Here is a 13504-nt window from a genome sequence, read left to right on the forward strand (position 1 = left end):
GTGGACTGTTATAGGCTATAGTAGCTATAGTAGTCACGCAGCTCCATTCTCTTCTTCAGTCTATTATTATTTATTTTATTTATTTTAGTCTTACAGCGGGGTACAGGAACCCTCTTTCATAGTACACAGGGCGATTTAGGGTTACCGTGATAATAAACACACCAATCCACATTACAGCACCTTGGTGGGTATATGCTCTTAAACCCTCGTGCCTATAGTAGTGGAGGCTTGGCCGGGCAGTTTGTCATTTAAACGCCGATGATGATAATGAACTTTTACTATGGACGGCTAAATTGCTGGCAACGATAATTTTTTTTTTTTTTCGCCATCTAGCCCCAAAGTAAGCGTAGCTTGTGTTATGGGTACTAAGATAGCTGAGAATATTTTTGTATGAATATAATACACATAAATACTTATAATATACAAATAAAAACATTCGTGTTCATCACACAAGCATTTTCCAGTTCAATGGAATCGAACCCACGGCCTTTGACTCAGAAATAAGGGTCGCTGCCCACTGCGCCAGTCGGCCGTCAAACTCATTGAGAATGATTTGCTTTTACCCGTTTAGGAATTCCATTTAGAAATTTATGATAAGAACTGCACTAAAACATACTCAATAAAAATAATATTATAGTTAATATGCAAAGAAAAAAATAGTAAGTTGTGCATTTATTATAGTTAATAATCATTTGCAATAGGTTTCTTTCCCGTTTTGGAATTTTGTCGGGGACGAAACTAAAAAAAAAATGCATTGTCAGCCTTTCGGATGATTACAAAAAATACTACCTGACAGACCTTACCTGTGAATCACCAAAGCTTTATTTTCGATATCCGGGAATGAATCACGACTTTTGAAATATTTTCTGTGCAGCAAAATTTTTACATATTGCATTATAATAGGTAGGTAGGAACTTGAAGAAAAACTCAAACAGTGCATTACATATTCGCACAAAAATTTTAGATAAGTCTATAAAAATAATAATAAACTTTCAGTAATCTCATGAAAATTAGAAGTACGAATAAACTTTCTAACTTTGATTTACCCAAACTAAGCCAAAAGTATCTTTTTTGTTACTATTAATAGTTCTCTAATATTGCAAAATATCTAACTAAAGGGGCAAAGCTATACTTAAAGTTCAGGTAGATAAGAAGGCAAACAGGTTTTGTGTTTTATCTTCATGAGGGAAACTGATTTTTGAATCTGAATATTTTTATGGGCTTTTATTACTCTACAAATAAGCTCTTTACTGAAATCTCGCTTATAATTGTTGATTTAAGACGGTAGCGTAACTTTTAGAACACTAGCGACGACCGAAGCCTCCCACGAGACAAGGATACTAATTATAGGAATGTGTATCTAGAGATCTATCTTTTTTTATTGATTTTACCAACGAGTATGTAGGTACATGGAGCAAAAAAACAAGCACTCTTTTAACTCCCTACTTATATTTATTATAGGTATCTTTACGTTTGATTTAAAAAAAATCTAAATAAATAAATAAATATACTACGACAATACACACATCGCCATCTAGCCCCAAAGTAAGCATAGCTTGTGTTATGGGTGCTAAGATGACTGATGAATATTTTTTTATGAATAATATACATAAATACTTATAAAATACATATAAACACAAAGACACTGAAATCATTCTTGTTCATCACACGGCCTTTGATTCAGAAATAAGGGTCGCTGCCCACTGCGCCAATCGGCCGTCCAAGCAATAATAAGCTGAACAAATAATTTAACCTAAAGACTTTTCATGTCTTGTTTGTATTAATTCATCAATGTATGAAACATGGTTGGTCTATTAAAAAGCGTAGGTAGGTACCAATTTTATCCGCATTTCATGTAAATGCGCACCGGTTGGGATTTTATTTCGCGAATTAACAATTTCCCCTTGCCGCATCTACATTTTTGTCGCAATTTATGAACGTGGCATTCATTAGGCTGCAGTAAAAACAGTACACATCTGCTATTTACTCACACCGATGGACGAACAGGGCGTTAATAAAAGCAGCAAAGAGTACAAAAAAGGCCTTTCTAAAGTCCGCGGATGCTAGCTGAATGGAACTAACGAGTCAGCCCAAACGATGCCTGTTTTTTGAAGCGAAAGATCTTTATTCTTTACTTTTACGTTTAGCGGACTTTTGTGCTTAATTTCAGTTGTCGCTGTCGCCCAACGCTAGTGCTTTGGTTTTGTGGACAATACTATTGTTCAGTACCTTCATTGTTTACTTTGTAGCGACAAAATTATTTTGCAGTCAGTTGACATAGTCGCTTTGACATAAAAAAAATATCTGAAAAGCTCTTTTAAACTACATTTTTATTAAGTAAATTGTATTCTTAGTATTATAATTTCAATATTACAGTGTAAACCAGTAAAATGTTGAATTAACAATAGTGTATTGTTGTTCTTAGCTGTTAAATTATAGCACTTTATATACAACTATGGAGTATAATTGGTAGTTATTTATTGATTTGAAAAATCAGATTTTTATAACCATTGTATTTCAAAAACTTTTTTGTTGTTATTTCTTTGAATTCAATAAAGATCCATAAAATAGAATAATAAAATGTCAGTTTTACTAAATTGAATACAAGCAAGATCACAAATGACCTACTATCGAAACTAAATCTTATGAGCAGTTAATTAATATCTACGGCAACCTATTGCATATTTTGCTTTTTTTTTAATATTAGTCAATGCATTAACACATAATGGCGATAGCATAATATATACTAGGCATTATAAATAACCACTGATGACGTACCTAACTTAAATGACTCACTACATACCGATCGTTTAAAGTCAGGGTTTTTAACAGGCTGACCACATTTTATTTTAGTATAGTAACGTGGTTTACATTTATTTTCACTAATAATATATGATGTGACTCGTATTTTGACAGCAAAAGACTATTCTATCTTAACAGATATTGAAATATTCCAGCAACCCGGGCATAACTATAATGACTTCAATAATAAATATTCTTTATATCTGAACTCATAAGCACCTATCGGAGTTCATAAGTTTTTTATTCACCCATTAGCCTAACCCAAATTTGAATGCCTCCTAAATCCTCTTTAATACTTAGGACTCTATGTCGTTAAATAAAAACCTAACAATAAAAAAAAAAGTATAAGCTCACTTTTGAAAAGTCTTGTTCAAATATAGCATTGGGTATTCACGAAAATAGTCTGTGTAAATTAAAACGAGCACCAAACAAGTAACAAGTTTTGAAGCAAAACAAATATCTACCTAGTATAACTTTAGCCTTGAACTTTTCGTCTTTATGAAGACGCTGCATATTTTGTACATACTGGTTGAGTCATATCGTAAAATAATGACTTTGAATTATTCTTGACTAAGCTTAATTTTTTAAAATAAATTTGAACACTGCATTGTATTGAAAAACATTAGGTCTTTTATTTGAATTGTTAAGCAAAGTAAAGAAAAAATCGGCTACAACTAAAAGCTATAGTAAGTTTTTATGGTTATTTAACATAGAACAATTGCGTGAAAATTGGATTGAAAGAGCCTACTACTATATATTTATATCAACTATCGGTGAATTGTTCATTAAAATAATAGTTCTCATTAACGATTGTATGGAGACTCATCGCGCTGGCTGCTTGTGTATGAAATCAGTTTGAAGAGGTCACTTATAAATGTCATGCCATCCGTCCCACGCCAAAGGTCACATAACAAATAACCCTCATTCTATACTGGCATTTATTATACAACAATAAAGCCTACACTAGCGTGTATAATTTTGCTTTTCTGACCTTTCATGCAATAAAATAGGCGAGCGAAGGATCCACCTTTCCGTAGGATGGCGCTCGCGGCTCCCATTGTTTTTACAGTTCTTAAGATTTTTATATAATTTCATAAACAGTTGCTTACTTTTGCAAGCCTCTTAAACGACTTCAAGCTCTTTATTTCCCTGCATAAAATTTAACTAACATTGCGTTTATTTTGGTAAGCACTGTAGCATAAGCAAACGACCTTGCGATTCTTCCGCTGACATAAGCCAAGTATCAACATTCTTAAATATATGTTTTGTGATGTTATTTCTCACGTAGGTAGATACTTATTGTACTAATAATTGTACTACATTTACTAATAATCTATATAACATTCCTGTGCCTGATCCCATTATTATTAAATAATACTTGTTTGGTACTAATAAAAATGGATCGTGATTAAAAAGGAAATAAAATGTTTCACTTTCAAAGAGTTGCATTTACTTATTCATATTTGTAGAACTCTTGATATTTTTGTATGTTTTAGCTTTTATTTTGTTATGAAACATATAAATTATTATATGAAATTCCTCATAATCGTCATAATCATCATCCCTAAAAATTACATAATATTATTCATACCATAATCACACCATATCTACGATGTTGCTAAAAATATGTTCTCACGCAACCAGAATGTTATGCAATCGTTTATACCTAATGCCCTGAATTTGGTAGTTCAGGAAGCAATAAACCACTGAGGAATTACGCAAAAATAACTTTGCTTTCGAATAGGTACATCTGGAAAGCGGCGATATCGTGGATATTTAGCACATTGGCTCTGTCGAGCTTAGATTTATTATTCTGACCACATTCTGACAATGGCTTATGGACGAAAGTGGAATAACAAATACCGCGTTTGGACTTCCATCTTTAGGACTTGTATTTGGCTCACATACATGCCACCACGTTTTGAAATTTTAAGTTTGGAATGTTTAAAATATCGTTTGATCCACTAACTTCATTTTTGTATACAACATTGGGTAGTGATATCGAGTAGGTTCCCACTTACTCAATCTCTGTTTGGAATTGTTTTTACAAAATGAAATAAATATCTTCTATTATCTTAACAAATTAAATTTCCAGCGCTTATTATTTCTATCCACTTAGATACATTTATAATTTAAATAAATAGAAACAGATGTTGATTTTGCTAAAGAGAATGAGCATTGCGGTCAAGTCACGTAAGAAAAATGAGCGTCACGTATCCAGTTTATGTGGCTACCATCCATTACATACGTGAGAATATTTGTTTGAACTTCCTTCTGAGCTATTTGCTGGCTTAACAAATTCCTACGATGCTAGTTATCAAATCAATAGAATGATGACGATAAAGAAATTTCTCACCCATTTTCAGAGTATTTTCTTGTTCTCGTTTATAAAAGAAATTTCTCAGTTTCTAAACCAAGCTGTCTCTTTTTATATTCCAAAGAGTATTATCAAACAGCTTCAGTAATAAGTTTTAATATTTAACATGTATGTTGCACAAATTTCTCAGTTTTGGACCAAAAAAAAAAAAAGTTTCTTTTTTAATCAATAGTGTGTTGTTAAAAAGCTTCTGTAATATTAGTATTTATAGATAAAACCTCAAAATCATAATTATTTTTGAAAAATTACTGTAAACGTCCCTAAAAATATATTTTCGGTCTTAAGAGATTCGAATTACTTTTTTGTTTTTAAGTTATTAAGAGATTGTTTATAAGGAAGTTGTCTTCCTCACTGCGTCTCGTTTTTAAGATTCTGATTTCAAAGATTTTAAGACAGGAATATTGTGCGCGTTACTTATGTAACAAATGGCGGTTTATACGCGTAAATTATGTCATTTACCTACATTTGTCTAAATGCAAACCGGTATAGCTAGGTGTTACGTGAAAGTGTACTCTTTGCAATCGGTTTTGATTTATTTGTTCTCGTCTTGACCCAAAAATGGAACGTGATCGAATAAAAAATTAATAGTGTATTGTGACAGCAAACCTACAATAGTCTTTAGAGGTACTCGTAGCCTCGGGCCAGACTAAAACATTATTTATGTAGCGCTATTGTAATTCTTCGTTTTATTATTTTTTATACAAGTAGGCTGTACTTTGTGGCTTACTTGCAAAGTGGTGGGAAATTAGGAACACAAATAACTTTCGGTTATGCTCAATACTTTTCCAAGGAGCATGTGAATAATCAAAAAAGATTTGAGTGTTTCCTTTGGTAGGATAATATTCAGAGTAATAGTACCTACCCACAAAGGGATAGGGATTTCAATTTTATTGTATTGTTGCTACATTGATCATTGCTTTATTTACAATAAACTGAGTAAATTATGCGGCCAATATGTTTGTTAAAAATGTTCCAATGCACTGGTAATTCAACCAGGCATATTGAACGAAAACACATATAGTAATTATAATTAATTTCGTTTACTCAAATTCAGCCGCGGGATATTTCAACTTGAGCCATAATCTGTTGCCAGTGAAATGGACCACATGAAATCCATTAAATATAATTATATTCATAGCAAAAAAATTCCGGGTTAAAATCACTTCTTGAATATAAAGCTGTAATTTTGCTTCAGGTTACACATATGTTTATTCTTTGAAATCTGTTTGTTATTCCTTAATCTGAAAGCAAAAGACTTAGATTTGATAAGTTAATGAAACATATATAAGATTACGGAAATGTGACAGGATTTAATGGTGTACGATTGTTTTTGAATTATCTACAAGTTACCATGAGAAAGTAACGGTTTCTGATTATGCAAAAGTTCAAGCAATCTGCCGAAGACAATATTAAATAAACAAATTACATACTGAAAGTGAAATCGTAAATTAAAATATAAAGATGCAAATGGTATATAATGACAACAATAGAAGTTAATAATGTGGTTTCAACGTAGTGGTGTGGGTTAGGTTTAGAATAACTTTGTGCAATAACGCCTTGAAAACTTGAGGTAGGTGATTAGACAGTACCGATTATTGTTATGTATATTGTACACAATGAAAACCAGCTTGTCGTGTAAGCACTTAGATTGTGTAAGCCTTTATACTACTCGCTTCTGGGGGCGTTCAATGACATGAATTATTTTGTTCAGATCAAATGCAATGTTAATTATGTAAAATATTAGTTTCAATATAATTATAAATTACTAGCGTACCCAGCCCGCTTCACCCGGCTAAATTTTGCTTTATTTTATTTAAAAAATAAACTTACATCATTAAATTTTTAATTTAAGTCTCATAATATATTAAATCATTTATTTATCTCCGTATTATCCTCACTCATGTACACCCAACAATAGAATATCATCATAGTAAATAAAAGCTGTATTTGACAGTTTGACAGTTCAAAAATAGGAGTGCTCCGATCGTCACCAAACTTTACAGGCTTACTCGCCAGGTCAATCCGGAGATTCCCTGAAAGTTCCATTGAAATCGGTCCAGCCGTTTCGGAGCCTATACGGAACATACCCACACACTTTCTCTTTTATACTATAAAAAAATATTAATTATGTAAGAGAATTCCATCTCGCAAATGAAATTGAGGTATTAAAGTTAAAATAAATATCTAAATCGCTAAATCAAACTTAAAATAAATAAACATGGTGGAAGTACTTTCCAAACGAGCTCTATTACAAAAAGTTCTATTTTTGGTAAATTACTTTACAAATACTTTAGTAGTAGTATTAAGAAGTATGTCAACGATAATAATGCTTGGGTGTAAATTATTGCTCTATCCAGGTTGCTTCTTTAATAATTTTAAATGACAATGTTGCTGATATAAAAAAAAAACAACCGGCACAAGTTTTTTGTGGGCTTCTTCTTAGACCGGGGTGCGTTTGGAACCCTCGTAGCTTTAGTTTTACGTTGACGAATTTAGTTATCGCCATCAACTCACTTCTATGTCATATTTTACATGTAATATACGTATCAAAAGTGCCATCTATGTGCCTATTTGAATAAAGAACTATTTGACTTTGACTTTGACTTCGCACCCCCAATCAGTTGACAGACGACATCAAGCGCATCACATGGAGCCGCTGGGTACAAACGGCACGCAACCGAAGAATTTGTTCAGCAGTGGACAGAAATCACAATACATGATGAAACTAGGACAGTACCAAATAATGGCTTAATAAGCTAGAGATTATTTTTAAAACTCTTGGTAATCAATTTTTCTTCTAATTGCAGACTAAAGTCTAAATCTGATGTCAATAATTCATAGTTAAAATTAAAAGTAGCTTTGTTTCACGATTTGTAATTTAGTACAGGCGGTTCATTTAGCAATATGGCGGCGGCATTCCTAGCGAAGGTCGGCAGCACTGTAACTAATGATTTAATAAATCACAATTTAATACTCTGGGATAAAATATTAAAGAGTCATATCAATGCACATAAGTAACTGTTTAAATTAGTTATAAGTTTAGCGTAAACATATTTAAAGTTTAGCGTACTATTAGATTATATTTCAGTTTTTAGAAATAGATAGAGTTTCTTTCAGAAAATATTATGAAAATTTAGGCAATTGCCGAATATTAATGATTACTAGATAAGCCATCATCAAATATAGTGAATCTATGCAAGTCGATTCAAAATAATATCATCGAAGTCTATGTTATCTTCAAGTTTTTTGTTTTGTTTTGATCACTTGTGAAGTTGCGTTCTTAGTAATTGTAGAGTTTTATAACGGTACATCGTAGTTGGATTAATAACGTATGGGTACTCCGTTTTAAATAGTTCTAATGAATATTGTCGTGTAACCTTAGGTTAATTAAATTAGGTTTCTTCAAAACGCTGTCCCGTATCATGTAAAGAGTATAAAACCGTAATACGTGGAGATTTGCTTATTATATACTCATCGTATTAAGGTAGATAGTTAGTGGTGGGTAGGCAGGCAGGTACAGGTCTTATCATATTCATTAGGTACGGTTGCTTATGAATTCTTACGATTTATGGGTGTCTGCAGTTGTCAACAATGCTGCATTATTGGTCACATTCCTACGAGGTGAACGACAGCGAGCCTTGCGTAGAAGCAAGGTCATACAAGTGAAGGGAACCGAAGGAGGCTTCAGTACCTACCTATATATAAATAATAACTCAACCAATCCACGGAGACTTCCTACACTGTATATGGATCCGTGCAAAACAAGTTCACTGGAGCAGCTCTTTTGAAGTTATATTTTAATAATCTTAGACTGGTACACTCTATATTCTCGCAGTTAAAAGGTATAAAAACTCTATATCAAAATCAAATTTAATAAAATTTTCCAGTTCCTATAATAGGATTTCTAAGTTATAACTACTTCTATTATATACATTTTATAGTGAGCATTTAGTGTTTTAAAAATTTTTGTTTTATATTTTACTGGATAATCTGTGTAACTTTGTACCATCTAAAAATACCAATTTTATGCCTAAGATCGGAAAGATCTGTGAGGAAATTATTTCCTCGATTTGATAGGAACAGGAGGCAAACAGTCAGGTACTGAAAATTCCAGGACGACTACAGCTCGAATATTTATTTTAAACGTGGTGAAACGATGATGCCGGTAAATTGTTATTGAATCTTTTGATTTCTTTTTTGTTTCTTTCTTTTCGTTAAAAATATTTCCAGGTATACTAATCAAAATTAAAAAAATAGCTCACAAGAAATATTTTTAATTCTATGAGTAAATAAATATCAAGGGTGCTTTTAATTTATAAGTATTATATATGATTGACTAACGAATTTATAAGTCATAACGAAAGTATACGTTATTTCAATAATCATCTTATCTGTAATATTACAATTATATATATATATATATATATGATTTCACTTCGTTTTTGCTGTATTAGTAACAACAATGATTATTATTTATTATATTTATTATACTTTCGTTATGACTTATAAACTTGTTAGTTTATTTTATTATACTTCAAATTAAATCTTGACTGCAATCTCACCTGGTTGTAAGTGATGATGCGGTCTAAGATGGTAGCGGGCTGCTAGGAAGTCTGGCAGTTATATTTAACCCATACTCCTAATTCGTTTCTACGCGACATTATACCGGCACCCTAAATTATTTAGTGGCTCGTCTTTGTCGATAGGGTGGTAACTGGCCACGGCCGAAGCCTCCCACTAAATAAATTATATCAACATTGTGAAACAATGATACAATACCATGTGTGGCTTCGTCAATAATTGCAAGCAATAAAACATGCAAGTATTAAAAAACGTACCTACCGCGGTATATATTTTTACAAATTCAATAATATAAACTATAAAGTGGCATTTGTGGAAGTTGGCACTGGAGAACCGACCCCCAAAAGTAAGTGAATTTTTGGAAGACAAAACCATGAGAAGACGGTAGAATATATTTAAAGGAGATAAAACATTAGTCAATAAAGTTGGAAATTAGGTACCGAAGGAGATATTATTGATATGTTTTCCGATGAATAATTAGACAATAAAGACAAAATGTAGGCGATGAATATACACGCAATTCGTTTGTAATTGTAAAAAAATATCAGGAATGGCCTTTAGATCCTTTTTCAGAAGCCCATTTTAATGAATCAGATGTGTAAACACCTGATGCAAATCGTTGACGCTCAACGTTTGTCCAAATATTTACAGAAGATTTGTAGGGCTTTACTGATTGTCAACTTTGGTGGACGAAAATAATCAGAAGGTACCGCGATTCAGTTTACTGTGAACAATTTCAGTTTACAGTTACATTTCAAGCAGCTAGATATGGCTAAATAGGATATAGATAAACAAACATTTTTAGTAAGTGTAGAATGCAAAGGTTTGGCAAAGGGGCATACATAGATCATTAAGAGATAAATATAAAGCCACCGCCTATAAATACTCACCACCGTCCAAATTACTTAGAGCTTGCGTAAGTTTTTCGTTCTGACTTAGTGTGTGGCATTAAAAAGAATTAAGACTATGCAGAATCCTCGTTCAGCCATTATGGTGTGCAGAGTATTGGGTCCAAAAATAGTGTAAATACCCAGCGCTCGACTGACTTTACACCCGCCGAATGTTGTTAGCTCACAAACTTTTTCCCATTTTCCCATTTTATAGTGAATGTTTAGAACATTGGAGGTAAAATGATTACTCTCAAGTGCTAAATGGTATGAAGTGACTAACCCTTTGTTCAAGAAACCGTTCTAAGGTGGAGTGGTTTTTGATGCTTCAGTATTGTCGTGTACAAGGTTTCTGTATTTTCTTAATACTGCGGGGTGTGCCTTAACCGTTTGCTTTCGACTGGATGCACACGGGGGTCAAACAAGACGATTTATTGCACTGAAGTTTACTGAACTTATGACATAGGCGATTGCTAAAGAAAGTTTATTAAATGTTAAAGCTAACTACTTTAAAGCACGAACATGCCATCCTTTAAATTTACAAATCCAATTTTAAAATTTTAAATAGGTAGGTGCCTACTCAAGAAACCAGTTAGTCGAGTGAATTTATTCCGTGCCAGATAGTTTAGATGCCACTGTATCTACTTGCGTAGTTTCTGCGTTGACAGGTAAAAATAAATCTTATGGCATGGAGTTAAGAGTGAATGTGGTGGATTAGAAATTGTCCTAGTTGTTGCTCGAGTGTTGGAGGTTGAAAAATCTTACTATATTATTCATTCGTGAACTTAGTGATTCCACGATGCGTGAGGGTAGAGTTAAGAGGTGGATGTTAATGGTTTACCTATTTGAAAATCAATGGTTAAGATTCATATTTAAAAAAAAATACATACATTACATATAGTGATAAAAAAAATTTCAAAAGGAAAATTTATTCGATCCTGCCAGGATTCGAACCTGGAATCTTCTGATCCGTAGTCAGACGCGTTATCCGTTGCGCCACAGGACCGTTGAACAATTGATTGAAATTGTGTATGTATTGGGTAGGTACTTTTATGGTTTATTGCAATTAAGATAGTTTTTTTTTTTGGAAAAATAAAATAAGTAGGCTAACAAGAAAATTTATAATTGTAATTATAATAATAATTTTATTTCAAGCTTTATATTATAGGCAATTTCAGTTAATTCTCAAGTAAAATGTCGGGGATTTTGTTTCGAGTGAATAGGAGTTTTGCTTTCGTTCACGAAAATTAATTGGATTTTAGTATTAATTGAATGACCTTGTTGCCTACTTCGCTTATGTGGGAATGCAATTATAAACTACTATTTTAGCAATCGCCTTGCTAATACTACAACAAGTACGCACGCGACGTCAAACCAGCGCGGGCGCGGCGCATGACCTCCTTACCAGTTAGCACTAACGGACTCGTAACCGTTTGCGTCGAGCACATCTTCGACAGATGTTTCGTTTTATGGTATTCGAACAGTTGTATAAGCTAAACAAACATTTTTTTGTTTCACTGAATTTTGTTTAATAGATAGTAGGGTACTGGTTACAAAATTTATATGAGCGTTCTATGGTTCTCTTCAATGAATGGAGAATTGAAGAATGAAGCTTGGACTTCAACTTCACTTGGTGGGCCGAGTTCGATTACCAGTATAATACGCACCTATAACTTTTCGAAGTTATGCGCGTTTTATGTAATTAAAATATCAATTCCTTCAACGGTGAAGGAAAACCTAATGAGGAAACCTGCATGCCTGAGAGTTCTCCATAATGTTCTCAAAGGCGTGTTGAGCCTACCAGTCCCCACTGGGCCAGCGTGGTGCACTTCGGCTTAAGCCCCTTCTCGAAGAGGTTCCGTAATGGGTTAAATGATGATGATGATGTTGAATGGAGAATTTAAAGGTGATTAGAATAGAATTTTTCTATTTATTAGTATTCATTCATCAAAACTTTGCAAATAGAAATAAGACATCGACCATGAATGCAGAATAGTGAACGTCGTAACCTATGTTACTTTCCGTCCTTTTAACTAAAACTGTGACAAAAGTCAAATAGATTGATTGTTTGGCTAGGACGCGGAGGTACGACGAACAAACACACTTTCGTATTTAAAATATTAGTTGGGATATATATATTTTTAAAAATCAATTGCTGTGTTTTATAATGATTTTATCGCTTCATTTTTTTTTGCGTCATCACTCGGGTGGTTCAGGAAAAAAGAAAATTAGGATAAGCAATGGGCGAAACAATAAAAAAATAAAAATTTTAAATGGGAAGAAGTTTACCGGGTCATACTGTTACATTAGAAAATATGAATGTGAATAGAAATGACATCATTAAGATTTTTGCTGTGCTGCTGCTGCTGCTGTTACTGTTACCAAAATATTTATTAGTATTGTTTTTTTCCTTAACCGGGTTAAAAGGATAGGAGTCGTAAAAACGCGTAAGCAACGTTATGTTTCATAAAACTTTCCGAAATGAAAGTCCTTATTGGAAAAACAAACTATAGTGGTGTCCGCTACTCGTAGCTACGTTCGCATGTATCGTTTATAGTTATCGAACTCGCTCTTACAAGATAATCCTAGTATTAGAACTGATAGATTTTTAAAAAAAGCCGTCGCTGTGCTCTTTACAGATACAAAGTATCATAATCAATTTTTCCAAAGTAAGTTATCTCATTGCCAAATAACATCAACATCTTTAAAAGTTTATATCGCTGAAAAATGCTGACAAACAAAAAAATCGAACAGAATAAATTTTGTAATTTTATTGAGAAAACGGACTGCTCTGCATACTTAATTCGTAAATTAAGTTGGTCAATATATAATATTATGTTAAACATAAATTATAGTG

At 32.8% G+C, this 13504-nt stretch overlaps 1 protein-coding gene and 1 non-coding gene across 2 annotated transcripts in view; both read right to left on the reverse strand.

The window, feature by feature from the left end:
• LOC120626629 (sushi, von Willebrand factor type A, EGF and pentraxin domain-containing protein 1) overlaps nucleotides 1-13504 on the reverse strand; it is a 104818-nt gene that overhangs the window by 84844 nt on the left and 6470 nt on the right. The gene's annotated exons all lie outside the window — the stretch shown is intronic.
• Trnar-acg lies at nucleotides 11581-11653 on the reverse strand. The gene has a single exon. It is a non-coding gene; the product is annotated as a tRNA-Arg (tRNA).

Source organism: Pararge aegeria, chromosome 9 (assembly GCF_905163445.1).
Source record: "Pararge aegeria chromosome 9, ilParAegt1.1, whole genome shotgun sequence".
NCBI classification, from domain to species: Eukaryota; Metazoa; Arthropoda; class Insecta; order Lepidoptera; family Nymphalidae; genus Pararge; species Pararge aegeria.